At 30.9% G+C, this 14,136-nt stretch overlaps 1 protein-coding gene and 1 non-coding gene across 2 annotated transcripts in view; one reads left to right on the forward strand and one right to left on the reverse strand.

Moving 5' to 3' along the window:
- The window catches only part of LOC128868630 (putative inorganic phosphate cotransporter), a 132,183-nt gene that overhangs the window by 54,067 nt on the left and 63,980 nt on the right, over window positions 1–14,136 (forward strand). The gene's annotated exons all lie outside the window — the stretch shown is intronic.
- Trnam-cau (transfer RNA methionine (anticodon CAU)) lies at window positions 231–302 on the reverse strand. The gene has a single exon. It is a non-coding gene; the product is annotated as a tRNA-Met (tRNA).

Consider the following 14,136-nt stretch of genomic DNA (forward strand, 5'->3'; position numbering starts at 1 on the left):
CAAACAATTCAAAGAAGTGCAGAGTCTTAGTTACAGCCTATTTCTATTTCGCTCTATTAATATCAATGACAAGGCAAACTTGTTTTATTACGCTTATAAGCCCCCTAAATATTCCTTAATTAGTGGTGTTCTTTTATATATAAATGCCTATGTATGGAATGCATTTCACAACAAGTAAAATTATTTTTGAATTAAAAAAAGCCAATGCCGAACGCCCGCATTTCATGTGTTAGCAGAGCAAGGTTTCGATCCTCGGACCTCTGGGTTATGGGCCCAGCACGCTTCCACTGCGCCACTCTGCTTATTTCACTTTAGTGTCGAACAGCTTACTTCAGCATGGCGTAATTGGTATAAAAACAAGTGTGCATGTGACGTCTGCAAATTTAAAACTAGAAATAACGAAAAACCAGATTTCAAAAATTTTAAAGAGCATGCCATATAATAATTCTTTTTTCTTATCAAAATTTTAAATAAATTCAACTGCCATCGAAACAAAGAACTGAAAATTTTAACTATTAAAATGTTTTAGGGAAATAAAAAAGTTCCGAATAACCTCACCGAAATTATTCAATGTCACAGCGTAAACAAATTTCCGAGACTGCGGCACGTTCAAATTTAAGATTCAAAACACTACGCATTACGAACGAGGTGGTAGTAAACGTGAATGCGTGTAGAATTCTAAATAAAGATGAGTTCATGAATTTATGTGACGAAAATCTAATAGGTAACATTAAAGCTTGCTCGATAACTGTATATACAAAAAAAATATTTCAAAAGAAAGTAAAAGATAAAAGCAAAAATATTGTTGTAGTTTGCTTTAAATTCATTAAAACAGTGAATAGAAATTTTTTTTTTGAAAAATTAGTGCGAAAATAGAGGCATTTCCTTAGCTCAGTCATTCAGTGTAATTTGAATTGCAGTTGGCGCATGTATTATGAATTAAAATTAAGAAACAAAATATGGAGCTTTCGCCAAGTAAACTCTAAAATGCAATTTGTATAGGATCGACTTTAAAAACAAAACTGAGTGATGTCACACATTAATTCTTCATAAAAACAAAATATTTTATTGTATTTAATTTAGTATTTTACATATCGCTCATTTACTTCAATAGTGGCATAATACAACACATTTTTCTTAGATAAGTATGCAGAAATTACCACAATGCATTTCGATATCTATCTACAAAGTCTTTACTTAAACAGAGGGTGGCATAGTAAATTTAAAAGTTGGCAGCCGTTTTTTTTTTTGTTTTTTGATACTTCGGTTTTTGAGTTAGTTATGACATGGAGAACAAGCAAAACGGGTGAACAATATTAATCATCACATCAGCTCGAAAAGAATGAAAGCAAAAAATGAGTAAAAGAAAATTAATTTTTTGCCATGGCAAAATATTTTCATGCAGTCCAAAAAATTTTAAAATATTTGATAAACAAAAATTTAAAAATATTTGTTAAATAAAATTTTTTTTGTTAAATACATATTTTATATATGTATAACTGCTTAAAAGTAGTGGAAAAACTAAGGCAGACCTACATACCAAATCATGATTCAAGGTGGCACAAAATTAATCATCCTATCGGAAGTTTTATAGTTTTTTTTTCGGTCACCTTGTATATACATATTCCTTTAAATATGTCAATAAATATATACTTTTTTTTAATTGGGTGGCAACACTGCAAAAAAAATTTCTGAATTAAAGCTGTCAATAATTCATTAGATTCACGATTCAAGGTGGCGCAAAATTAATCATCCTATCGGAAGTTTTGTAGTTTTTTCAGTCACTTTGTATATACATACATATACCTTTAAATATGTCAATATATAATATATAATTATATAAATTTTTTAATTTAAAAATTAGGTGGCAACGCTGTAAAAATAAATTTCTGAATTAAAGCTGTCAATAATTCATTAGATTCACGATTCAAGGTGGCGCAAAATTAATCATCCTATCGGAAGTTTTGTAGTTTTTTCAGTCACCTTGTATATACACACATATTCCTTTAAATATGTTAAATACATATATAAATTTTTTTTTTGAAAATTAGATGGCAGCACCGCAAAAAAAAATTCCAAATTAAAGCTGTCAATAATTCATTAGATTCACGATTCAAGGTGGCTCAAAATTAATCATCCTATTGGAAGTTTTAAAATTTTAATTTTTCAGTCACATTTGGCACTTTTGAACTAAAAAGCTGCAGTATACGCACAGACAGGCAATGGAGCGCGTAAAGGTCAAAATAAAGAGTTGCATCTCTCAAAGTAATTTTTTTGGTTTTATTTAGTATATTACAAATATTAATGAATGATTTATTTTGTGCCACCTACTACAAACCTATTCGCTTAAATATGTATGTTAAAAATTACGCTAAACATTTTGTTTTTGAAAATTAGGTGGCAACCCTGCACAAAAAAATGCTGAATAAAAGCTGTCAATGATACATTGGATTTCATAGCAGTGTTGAAATTCGTTACTTAGTATTTAAATAGCTCAAAATAGGTGGCAACCTTCTACGCATAATTTCACAGCTAAAACTCATAAACTAAAATTTTATTCAAATCTTACTTCCTAACTTCTGCTTGTTGAAACGGGCCTTCTGAATTTAGTCCATGAATTCATTTAAAATGAAAACACTAATAAATAATTTACAAAAAAAATACAAGAATCTCGCTTTGTCAAAATGGTTGCTGCTAGAGCTCATCGCCACGCTGATGCTGACATGAAGAGTTGCCAAGTAATTTTACCTACTTACAATAATGTATGTGTACGTATACCACAGGCAAGCACAGTCGCTACAAACAAATCTTCATACATGAATTCCTACAAAAAATTAAAACGTACTTATTTTATGCTTGAGTTATATGCGCTAATTAATAATCGTCTCATTTCTATCAAAAAATCTATCACAAATCTATTTTCACTCGTGACTGTCGAATGTTGCTCTAAAAAAAAAACAAAAGCGAGGCATTCGATACATCCCCACTTAAATAAATACAAATACAAATGATTAACTTTGCGCCAGCTTATGCATTGGCGCACACCCGAAAAGGAGATTCTCTCCATCAGAAACACCAGAGTTGCGTATTTGACGCGGAGTGCTGCAATGGACATTCATTTTTTCATATTAAATTCACTAAAAAATTATGCCAAGAAATATCTCAAATTGTGAGCTTAATCGAATCGTGGATTAATTTCGAAAATGATACACAGTCATGAGACCCTATTGCATGATAGGTTGCATATAATTTAGTTCAAGACTTAATTCCGAAAACAAAAAAACTAACATCTCAGTGAAATGTTTAGTGGGGGCGCAATTAAAGGCTCTAATGTTGAGGCCACAAGTCATATAACATCTCCTTGTACGAGTATGGTATATCTGAAAAGGAGTCAGATGCTTATGGTAAGATGAATTGAGATGTCTTTGCACAGAGGAGCCTAGCCCGTTCCATGCTTTCACTGAACCACTACTTTGTATACGTAAGTCACACCAACATTAGGGAGAAGAGATTTAGTAATGCGTGGCATAAAAATAACTACTAAAAAATCACATATTTCACTTACATTTCGAGGTAAGGGAGGAAAAAAGTTTGGTTGCTTATTTGGCGTGCTTAAAAATAACTAATTTAAATTCTAGGCACTATTTTCGACCGCCACAGCCGAATGGGCGGTACGTGGCTACCATTCGGAAATGCTGGTTTTTAACAGCGGTCGCTCCACGGCAGGCAATGGGAAGCCCCCGAGTGTAATTCTGTCATGAAAAAGCTCCTCATAAGAAACCGTCTGCCGTTCGCCAAATCCGAAGCAGCAATTATGTATCTATATATATACATATATAAGTAAATAATTAACCAAGATGTAAAAAACAATAAAACTGTTGAGTAATCGAAAGTGGAGCAAGTAAATGCTTGCTTGCTACAAATTAAAAAAAAGTTCACGAGTTGAAAAACGCTAATTTCGGGATGATTTAATTTTGTTTACACGAGGAGACTTTTTCGTACGTATTTTTTTAACTTTTTCTGAACACTAAAGTATTACACGCATACCGGCTTTAAAATGTCACATACAGCAGCAGCTATAAATAAAATTTGGACGATTAAATTGATCACTTTTTTTATTCTTGTTACTTTTATTCACTTCAATAAAGCAGTTAACTTCCATGTGTGTGTGTTTTTTTTTTTTTTGTTTGTTTACTAATTGCACGCACGCAGGAGCTAAACAGGCAAAAAAAAAGCAATGAAACGCAATTGACAATTTTTATTGAAAAAACAGCGTCGTTGATTCAGCAGCAAAATAGTTGCTATGCATCGGGCATTGCTGCTGCGTTTGTCTTTTTTGTTGCTTTATTTGTGTTGAATTAATATGAATCAAAGCTATGAGCTTCGCATAACAAACTACTTCCGTTTTGAATTTAAGTCGTCCACTCGACGCGCTGGCACTTAATAAAAATAAAGCGACGAATTAGTAAAAGAAAATAAAGGTACAGACTTGAAAAAACTAGAAAAGTGGTTAAAAATTTTACGAAAAACCAAGTTTATTATGTGCATAAAGAATTGGCTGTGCGGCTAGCGCAGTTACTTTGACGGGAGGGACTCGCAAGCATTTGTTGATAATTTTTTTTCTGTTTACAAGAAATAAATTTTGTTATTTATTTTTTGCCTTTGGAACTCAAATGAGTCAAAACATGGAACTCAAATGAGTCAAAACATCTGTTTTCTAAAAAAATCCAACTCAAATGCTCATACATACTTGCACACACGCAACAGTTACTCACCATATATGCCCCCACTGCACACCGCGGCGTATGAGTAACCCGTGCGAACAAATTATCACTATTAATACGCCAATCAAGCATACTTACATGTGAATACACAATTTCTGCTTTTCTTATTTTTAATTTTGGTTTGCTTCTGTTTTTTTGTGGTTATTTCCATATGAATTCCCTTAAGCGAAAATTTTGCAATTCGCGCGCTGTCAAACAAACCGGCTCATTATTCAATCAAAGGCAGCGGCTGTACTCTCGAGACACTTAAGTCTCTGATTGCGAATGATTTACGTGGATACATATGCATGTATGTGTAAGCATGTGTGTGTGCTTTGCACTTTGTTTACGTTCAGGGGCGTGTGTCACGAAGAAATTAGTGACATTTTTGGGCGTTGGCTAGAGACGCGTGGACATAAACGGCAAAAGTTGAACAAATATATTTGTGTTTTTTAAATTAAAATGTTTGCGTTTATTTTCAGTAAGTTTCGTTAGTTAGCCCGGTAGTTAATAAGTTAGTTAGTTTACAGAATAGATTCGAAAAATAAATACTTTTCATTTTTCATTCATAAAAGTGTGCAACACCAACAAAAATAAGATAACAGGAAAAATAAATAACTGATGATGGAATAGAGTAACCATTTTTGTACTAAAGTGAGTGGCATGTGATCTGTTGTGGCTTTGATTTTTTTAAATTAATTAAGATAATTTTTTTTCATATTTGTAATAGTTCTGTTATGAAATCCAAGTAAATTTAAATTAATACAAAATTTTTAAACATTGTTACTATTTGCAGCAAAATATTATATTTTTTATACAGAGCTTTTGGAAAATTTTTACTTTTATAGCAGTTTTATAGTCTACTCGCTTGAAGCTACTAAAAATTCTCGTTCTTTTTTCATAATTCTTTTCCTTGACGATGTTGCGCATTTTCTCGTTATAATGAATGTACGACACTTTTTTATAACGAAGCAATGCGAGACATCGTCGAAACAAAAATGTATCAAAAATCAAAAAGAATTTTGAGCGACTTAAATTTAGATTTTTTGCACCAAAAATTTAATTGGCCATAAAACTGCATACCAAAATTTTTTATAAAAATTCTTATTAAAAAGTCTGAAACTCTACTATTTGGAAAAGCGCAGATACGAGACTTTGAGCAAGAAGCGTAGATAGAGAAAGTTGCTTCTAATAGCGGCCACTCCTCGGAAGACACTGACATGTCTTATAGTGTAACTTAGCATGAAAAACCTCTTCATAAAGAACCATCTGCCATTTGAAGTCGGCTTTAAACTGTAGGTTTCTCCATTTATGTAAAATTAGTGACAAAGAGGAGGACAAGTCCGGCCGAACACCCAAAAAGGATTTTAGCGCGAATTATGTATATGTATGTATATAAATATTTGTGAAAAAATAAATAAAATATATGGGCAGGACTTGTCAATCGTGTCCATTATTTTTATGAATTGTTTCTCTATTTTCCCTTAATGGTTTCAAAACGAGTCATAGGATAAGGATGTAAAAGACAAGTGTACTTTTCAAAGAAAAATATATAAGTACCCTTAAGGTTACAATTTCTGGCTGAAGAGCAACTGGAGTTAAAAAACTTCCAATTTCAATGTAAATAAGAAGTGTGAATCCCCCAAAGCACCTCTTGCTTGTGTCTCACTTCGAAGTCTTTCTAAAAACTCCTACGAAGTGTTAGCTGATGGGGAGAAGTTATCCAGAAGATTTTATCTGACAGATGTGTCTCTAAAACTAGTCTCAGCTATAAATGTGAAAAATAACAAACAATCTGACTGAGTGTTTTTCATAAATGACAAAAAAACATTTACTATTTATAAATTTTCGAAAAAAAAATTTTTTTTAATTTTTATCCTAAAAGGTAAAACAGGAGAATCAAAAATAAACATACTAAACCCAAAACTTTTTGACTTTGAAAAAAAAAAATTAAAAATTTTAAAAAGTATAATTTATCCTAAAAGGTAAAAAATAGAATAAATAATAATGCTACTAAAAAACGAAAATATTTGACTTTAAATTTGAATGTTCTAAAAAGTATAATTTATTCTAAAAAGTAAAAAAAGTTAATTAGTTAGTGAAGAAAGACTGAAGAAGACTAAGCAACTCCATACCAAAACTTTCCACATTGAATAAATCCCAAAATTATTAAATTTGTTTAAAATTTATTCACTTTATTTTTTACTACACTCAAAATTGAAGGCCATACCCAAAATATTATACTTGCATCACTTGATATGGAATCGTGCAACTAAAGCTGGGATCTGATAAAGACACCTACTACCTGGCTAAAGGGATACTGCAAATACAAATGCAATCTAAACAAAATATTGATATAATATTGACAGAAGGCCCTAGAACCCTGCGTTTATCTTTAATGGATTAATTATTCATAATTAGTTCGCAAGTAAATACAAAAAACAAAAATATTTTGATGTCAATCACTCAGCTTTTGTAGGTTGGTGCCTTGACGGATTAAAGACTGATTCGAAAGATCTATACTCCACTTTCTTAGCTGAGCCCCTATTAAGGGATTTTTCTCAGGACAAGGTGGTGCAAAATTAAACAACCTATAGGCAGATTTATAATTTTTTCAAATGGCTTCGTACGTCAATCATATTTGACATGGGACAGCTGCAGAATACAAATAGACAAGGAATGGGGCGCATAAAGGTGAAAATAAGGATTCCTATCATTCAAAATCATATTAATTTTCTAATTTAGTAACAAAGTTATTCAAAAAAACAAAGTTAGACGATTAATTCTACGCCACCATGAATTTCCGGCATTGAAAGTTTACTCTGAAGAAAAATACATATGAACCTCCCAAATGTTGGTTGAAAAATTCTTCGGTGGATTAAGATTCCTTCCGATTCAAGTGCAAATAGACATTTGGGTGCCAATAATTTCATCTAGATGAAAGTTTCTGACAAATCTGAGTTCAACATAGGCCCTCTAAAAGTTTTAAGTTTCGCTATTTATTCCGAAAGAATGTTTCCTCCAAGTGAGCAAGTGAGCCATCTCTTAGATACGAATAACATTACATAATTACGGAATGGATATATTGTTCAATTTATGGGTCACTAAAACTTTCTTCATTATTATAGCAAAACAGACCCACAAGCATAGACTTTGTTGTTGTCTTTTTTGTTAGTATTTTTCTTCTGACATGATTTAGGAAAAGTAGCTGTGCTTGCGTTTGATCAGCTTTTAAGGTGCTTACCATATTTTTTATTATCTTTTTTTTCGTCGTTTGGCTTTTGAGATTATGTAAGTACGCCAAAGTACCAGTTCAAATCAAAATATGAAATATGATATATTTTATATGAGTAGAGCTGAATAGACTCATATCCATATAGAGATAGCAATCCCAAATTTAGCTCTAACTTAAAATGTTGTAGTGATTTCAGAGTAATTCCATAGCCACATTTAAAAAATATATTTATATTATTTCTATTTATAAATAAACTGCTCAAACTTTGCCCTTTTGTTTTTTGATTTTTTTCTACCTCCCGCTCATTCCATTATTCACTTTCACGCATATTACTTTCTGTCACTAATCCCACTCATTGTGATTGGTATACCTATACATATATGTATATGTATGTATGTATGTGTGAATATACTTTTTTCATAACTCGTTTGGTTATTTACCAGCAATTGAATAATTATCTTAAACTGCTTTTGTGTGCTTCAGCTTTTGCCTTTGCTGATTGCCACTGTTTGTCCCATGCAACCAGCTGTGTTTGCCGGTCCATTCAGTAACACCAACGGCAATGAATGAAAGTGAAGTGGTGATTTTTTTAACGAACAGAAAAGCATTGAGTAAAGCCTTAATAAAAATGTTACGCGGATGTGATGCATTCTATTAAAAAATATTTTCTAAATTTATTAAATAATATCCGGTGAGTATATTGCCATTTTGCGGTTATAGAAGTTCGTTTTTTGTGAGAACTTCTGTATCTTGCATAAACAGTACTAAAAGCGGCTGCTTTATTTTTAATTCTGCTTGAAAGAAAGTTTTTACTTCAGATACTGAAAATAGTAGTTTCGGGCGAAATGAATTTCAAGTTTTAAGTGATACGAGTTTGCTAGCTGCTAAAATGATTGCAGAATCTAAAATATGATCAGTGAATACTTATACTTTGCTGTATACTTTTTTTGGTGTATTCCAATATAGCTAGCAAGTAGAGCCAACAATATAAACTATCTTCCGCAGTAACCTAAGCTTATGTGAAGCATTTTGCTTGTGAAACCCTGAAGCGTGTTTACTTATATTATCAATAAAAATTTTGACTAGAAAATGTTGTAAGGAAATGATATTATCTAAGCAATCGCCATAACCGTTCATTGCTGCAATTAAACGAATTAGTAAACAATAATTACTTACCTGATTCTGAGCAGCTTACAAACTATGCTCAACAATATTTGCATATTCATGCATGCAGCGACCCTGTAGGAAAAAGCTTAACTAGAGAAATGAACTTCTAACTTAGCACTTGTAATTTCACTAATTGTGTACTCAATCGCCGCCTATGTCGCGATAATTCTCTACAAAGCGTGAAAATGTTAATAAACGCTTATTTTAAAGCGTTTTCTTTCGCAATACTCTCTTGAACCAGTTTTGAAACAAGCTCTAAATATTTTTGGCCTAATTTGGAACTGGTATGAATTTAGGCTATTTTCGAGCAAGTGTTTACTTTTCAACTAGTCTCGAACTAGTTTTGAACTATTCTCTAAGTAGCTATGAACTAGGCTCGAACTAGTTTTGAACTCGTCCCGAACCATTTTTGACCTAATTTCGAACTGGTATGAATTTTACACTATTTTCGAGTAAGTGCTTAGTTTTCAACTAGTCTCAATCTAGTTTTGAACTATTAACGAACTAGTTTTGAACTGGTCTCAAACTAGTTTTAACGTAATTTCAACTTGTATGACTTTTGCCCTATTTTCGAATAAGTGCTTAGTTTTGAACTAGTCTCGAACTAATTTTGAACTAGTCTCGAAATAGTTTTGAACTAATCTCAAACTAGTTTTCACCTAATTTCGTACTAATATAAATTTTGCACTATTTTCGAATAAGTGTATAGATTCGAACTAGTCTCAAACTAGTTTCGAACTAGTGTCTCTCTCTTTGAATAAGTGTTAAATTTTGAGATAGTCTCAATCTATCTTTGAACTAGTCTTAATCCAGGTTTCAACTAGTCTCGAACTAGTTTTAAACTGATCGCAAACTGGCCTAGTTTTGACCTAGTTTTGAGCTAGTGTGAATATTGCACTATTTGCGAATGTGTGCTTAGTTCTGAACTAGTCTTGAACTAGTCTTGAACAGGAATGAGTTTAGTTCTAGTTTCGAACAAGTTTTATTGTTTTAGCCTTAAAGTAATTTTAAGCAAGTGCCAAGTTTTTAACTAGTGTCAAACTAGTTTTCAACTAGTATCAGACTAGTTTCGAACCAGTGTCAAACTAGTTTCAAACCAGTTTCGAACAAATTTAATTCTATTTGCGCGCTATGGAGGAATGTACTCAGTAGTTGGGCAAGTGATCCTTCACCATACGTAATTCACTACTTACTTATACATAAAAGAAAAGAAATGCGTACTGGTTTTAGACCAAGTGACTTATATTTATATGAAATCAGCAACTATTATATATTACTATTACATATGTTAGTATGACATGAAATAGTGGGTCCATTGGTCAATTTTACACGGCACACTTGTCGATAATTGAGCATGAAAATACGTGATTTGTTTGCTGCATGTAAATTCAAATTTTTGTCACAGCTAACACAACTTTTTCACCTTTGGATATATGTATGTAAACCTACACACGCTATGCCTAACAAGTCCCATGCGAAAAATTGCGGTGGATAACTCAAATGCAGGGAGAATTTTAAATAGATTTTATTAGGTATATTGCCGTGGCAGCTAGAACTTCGTTAGTTATTAAATAAAATAATTGTATTAGATACAATAATATAAATATTATTATTAGATAAATAAATAAAAATATTTATTAGAACTACTATCAAACTTTCTAAGTATACACCCATTGATTACTAAATTTCTCTACAGGGTTGTTTGACGGCAACTACACTAGTGTGTACGTGATAAAAATGGTGTGAAAATTAGTGTTGACATGCAATGCACTGTTGTGCATCGTTGAGAGGGTGTTGATTTAATAGAAATATTAAAAAACATATGCACTTCTCTGAACTAAGATGACTCAAAAAATGAACAAGTGACCAAAAATTGAACATTGAATTGATACAAATTTTAAGTATTTTAAGATTTTAATTTTGGGCACTTCTCAGTTTACACCTCTGTTTATAAAAATCTGAATTTAGATTTGTATTCAGCTACCGTGTAAACTCCAAAGAAGTAACAAATTTCAAATAAATTTTCGCCATATTGGAACCGCCACTTGGAATTTGTCAACTTGAATTCAGCCCCAATATTTTAAATTAGGGCTAATTTATTGGGGAGTTTGGGAGGCCACTAAAGGCTTAATTGGTTTGAAGTCTATGAACAAAAGGTTTTTTTGTTGACTTACAAATACGACTTAAATCATAATTCAGTTACTCTGGCGTATTTTTATTAAAGGGAAGAATCATTAAAAGTTATTTAGAATTTTTATATTTTACTAAGTTTTTCATAACTAAAAGCTTTTAAACAAATAACAACTATTTGTCCAAATAAATATTCCATACAAAAACTCTGCTCGACATATGCATGCAATTATTTAGGTAGCTGACATAATAATATAAAAATAAAATATTGCGCAATTCGTCTTAAGAAGAAATCTTAAAAGTGATGAACCGTTCAAAAATTATTTATCGATAAATCGCCGAAAAATAAGGTACGGCCGCTGCAATAACCTGAAAAATTCGCATTAATTAATTATTTCTGATACTTTCCTTACCATTCTTACTGGTGCATAAATTTAGCCGTTTGGCGCTTGCTTGACTGCTTACCATTCAATAGCTGTGGCATGCCAAAATTGCATGCACTTTCAGTGTCAATGTGAATGTCACAGCAGGCATTGAGGCGTCAAATAATTGAAAGCACAACCCTTGCACGTCCACGCTGCCGAGGCAACGGAGCTCACCCTTTTGCCGCTAAAACGGTAACATAAGAAAAATTAAGAATTGGAATTGGAAAATAAAAAATTAGAATTGAAAAAATTTAAATTGCAAACTAAAAGTGATTTTTCATGAGTGTACACAAAGTTTATTCAAGCTGTGACAATTTTGACAGGTGACTGATGAGATTTCATGTGAGTAAGTGGTTAAAAAAGCCTTTTGAAATAAAGTGCGGGGAAATCTTAAAAGATGAAAAACCACTTCGTGAGGAATAATAATTAGGGATAAGCTGAAAGGCACAAATGACAAAAGATATTTTGCAGAAAAATTGCTTAGCTCAAACAACCAAGAACAACACACACGCTCAATATTTTACTGTACATTTGATTGCAATTTTAGCGTAACCCATTGGCTCTGAAAAAAGTGTCCGCTTACGGGATATGCACTTATTTATGAATTATTTTTGGAAAGATGATTCATGTAAATTTATTTATCCAATTAGTATACTGTAAACTCATATTTCAAAAATATTTTCAACAATTTTCACAACAAAATATACAAAATTGAGCCGTTGACAGCAGATCTACGCAGACGTCTCGAAAAAAAGGCAATTTGCCGTGGACAGTTTTTCTCAGCATTGGATCATCTGAAATCAAAAAATCAAAGAGTTTTCATTAGGTAATCAATTGTCCGAGGTAACGCTGTCGAGTTTTTATTAAAAAAAATTTTTTTTTCAATTTTTTTTAACATTTGAAGTAGAAGTGCGATTTTTAGACGATAAATCGCATAATATTGTTTATTGTAAAATAAATAAAAATTGAAAGAAAAAAAAACCTCCCAGGGTTACCTCGGTAATTATGTAGAGAAAGTGTGTACAAAATTTCAGGAAGATCGGTGCCGTAGATTCAGAGAAAAAGTGTCCACCGACTTGAAAAACGTCGTTTTCCAGAAAATCGATTTGAAGTTTTCTATAGCAGGTAGCCGAGTCGGAGCGGTCAACGGTTATATTGCTCTAACTTTGTGAGTTTTGCACCGATTGACTTAAAATTTGGACACAACATTCTTGAGATTATGTACATTCATTTTCTCAAATAAATCAAAATCGATTTTTTTTTACCCTAAAAACCCTAAAAACAAAAAATTTATTTTTGCCATATGTCATCCGCGGACCGTTTTATTGATAACGTCTCGTTCATATTTGAGTAGAAGGTATTGCAGTATATTTCAAGGAAGATTTGCGCTTTTAATAAAAAAACCTTCTTCGAACAAACTCATAAATTTTTTTTGAAATTTTTTTTTGTAAACATTTTTTTTTTTTTTATTTTACTTTTTTGTTCTTTCATTTGCATTATCGAAATATATTATATTATTTCATTATCTGATTTATTTGTGCATTTAGCTTTAGAACTGAACCCATCTAACAATGTTTATAAAGAAATAAAAAAAATTTATTTTGTGCAAGCTTTTGCTAAAATTTTTTGTGTTATAAATGTTTTTTGTTAACATTTTTTGTTTGTTGCAAGTTTAGTTTGTTAAAATATTTTTTTTGTTTGGCTCGTGAAAAAAATTTAATTTTTCGTTAACAATTTTATGTTTTTTGTTAAAACAAAAAAAAAATTTTTTTGATCTTTTGTCCACCCATGAATACAACGTTTATAATATTTCACAGTCTCATTCTACGTATTTTGCAATTAGCCTTAGAAAGAAGTTTTAGAAAGAAATACTTCAAATAATGTTTGTAAAGAAAGTTTATGGTAAAATTTGTTTTAAATTTCTTAAAAATTTTTTTGTTAAATCTTTTTTTTTTTTAACTTTTGTTTAATTTTAATTTCTTCTTTTTGTAAAGAAAAAAAACAAATAATTTGTTCTTAAATCTTTTTTTTAATTTTTGTTTAATTTTAATTTCTTCTTTTTGTACAAAAAAAAAAAGAATTACATAACATAAACATTGTAATGTTTTTTGTTAAAATTTGTTGAAAATTTTTTTGTAAATGTTTGTTACATTTTTTTCTTAAAATGTTTTTTGTTAAATTTTTTTTAACATTTTTTTTTTAATTTTTGTTTTATTTAAATTTTTTCGTTTTGTAAAAAAAATTTATTTTTGTAACATTTTTATCTTTTTTGTTAAAATTTGTTGAAAATTTCTTTGCTAAAATGTTTGTTACATTTTTTTTCTTAAAATGTTTTAATGGTTTTTGTTAAAATCTTTTTTTTTAACACTTTTTTTTAATTTTTGTTTAATTTTAAATAATTTTTCCGTTTTGTAAA

This window comes from Anastrepha ludens, chromosome 6 (genome assembly GCF_028408465.1).
Source record: "Anastrepha ludens isolate Willacy chromosome 6, idAnaLude1.1, whole genome shotgun sequence".
Taxonomy (NCBI): domain Eukaryota; kingdom Metazoa; phylum Arthropoda; class Insecta; order Diptera; family Tephritidae; genus Anastrepha; species Anastrepha ludens.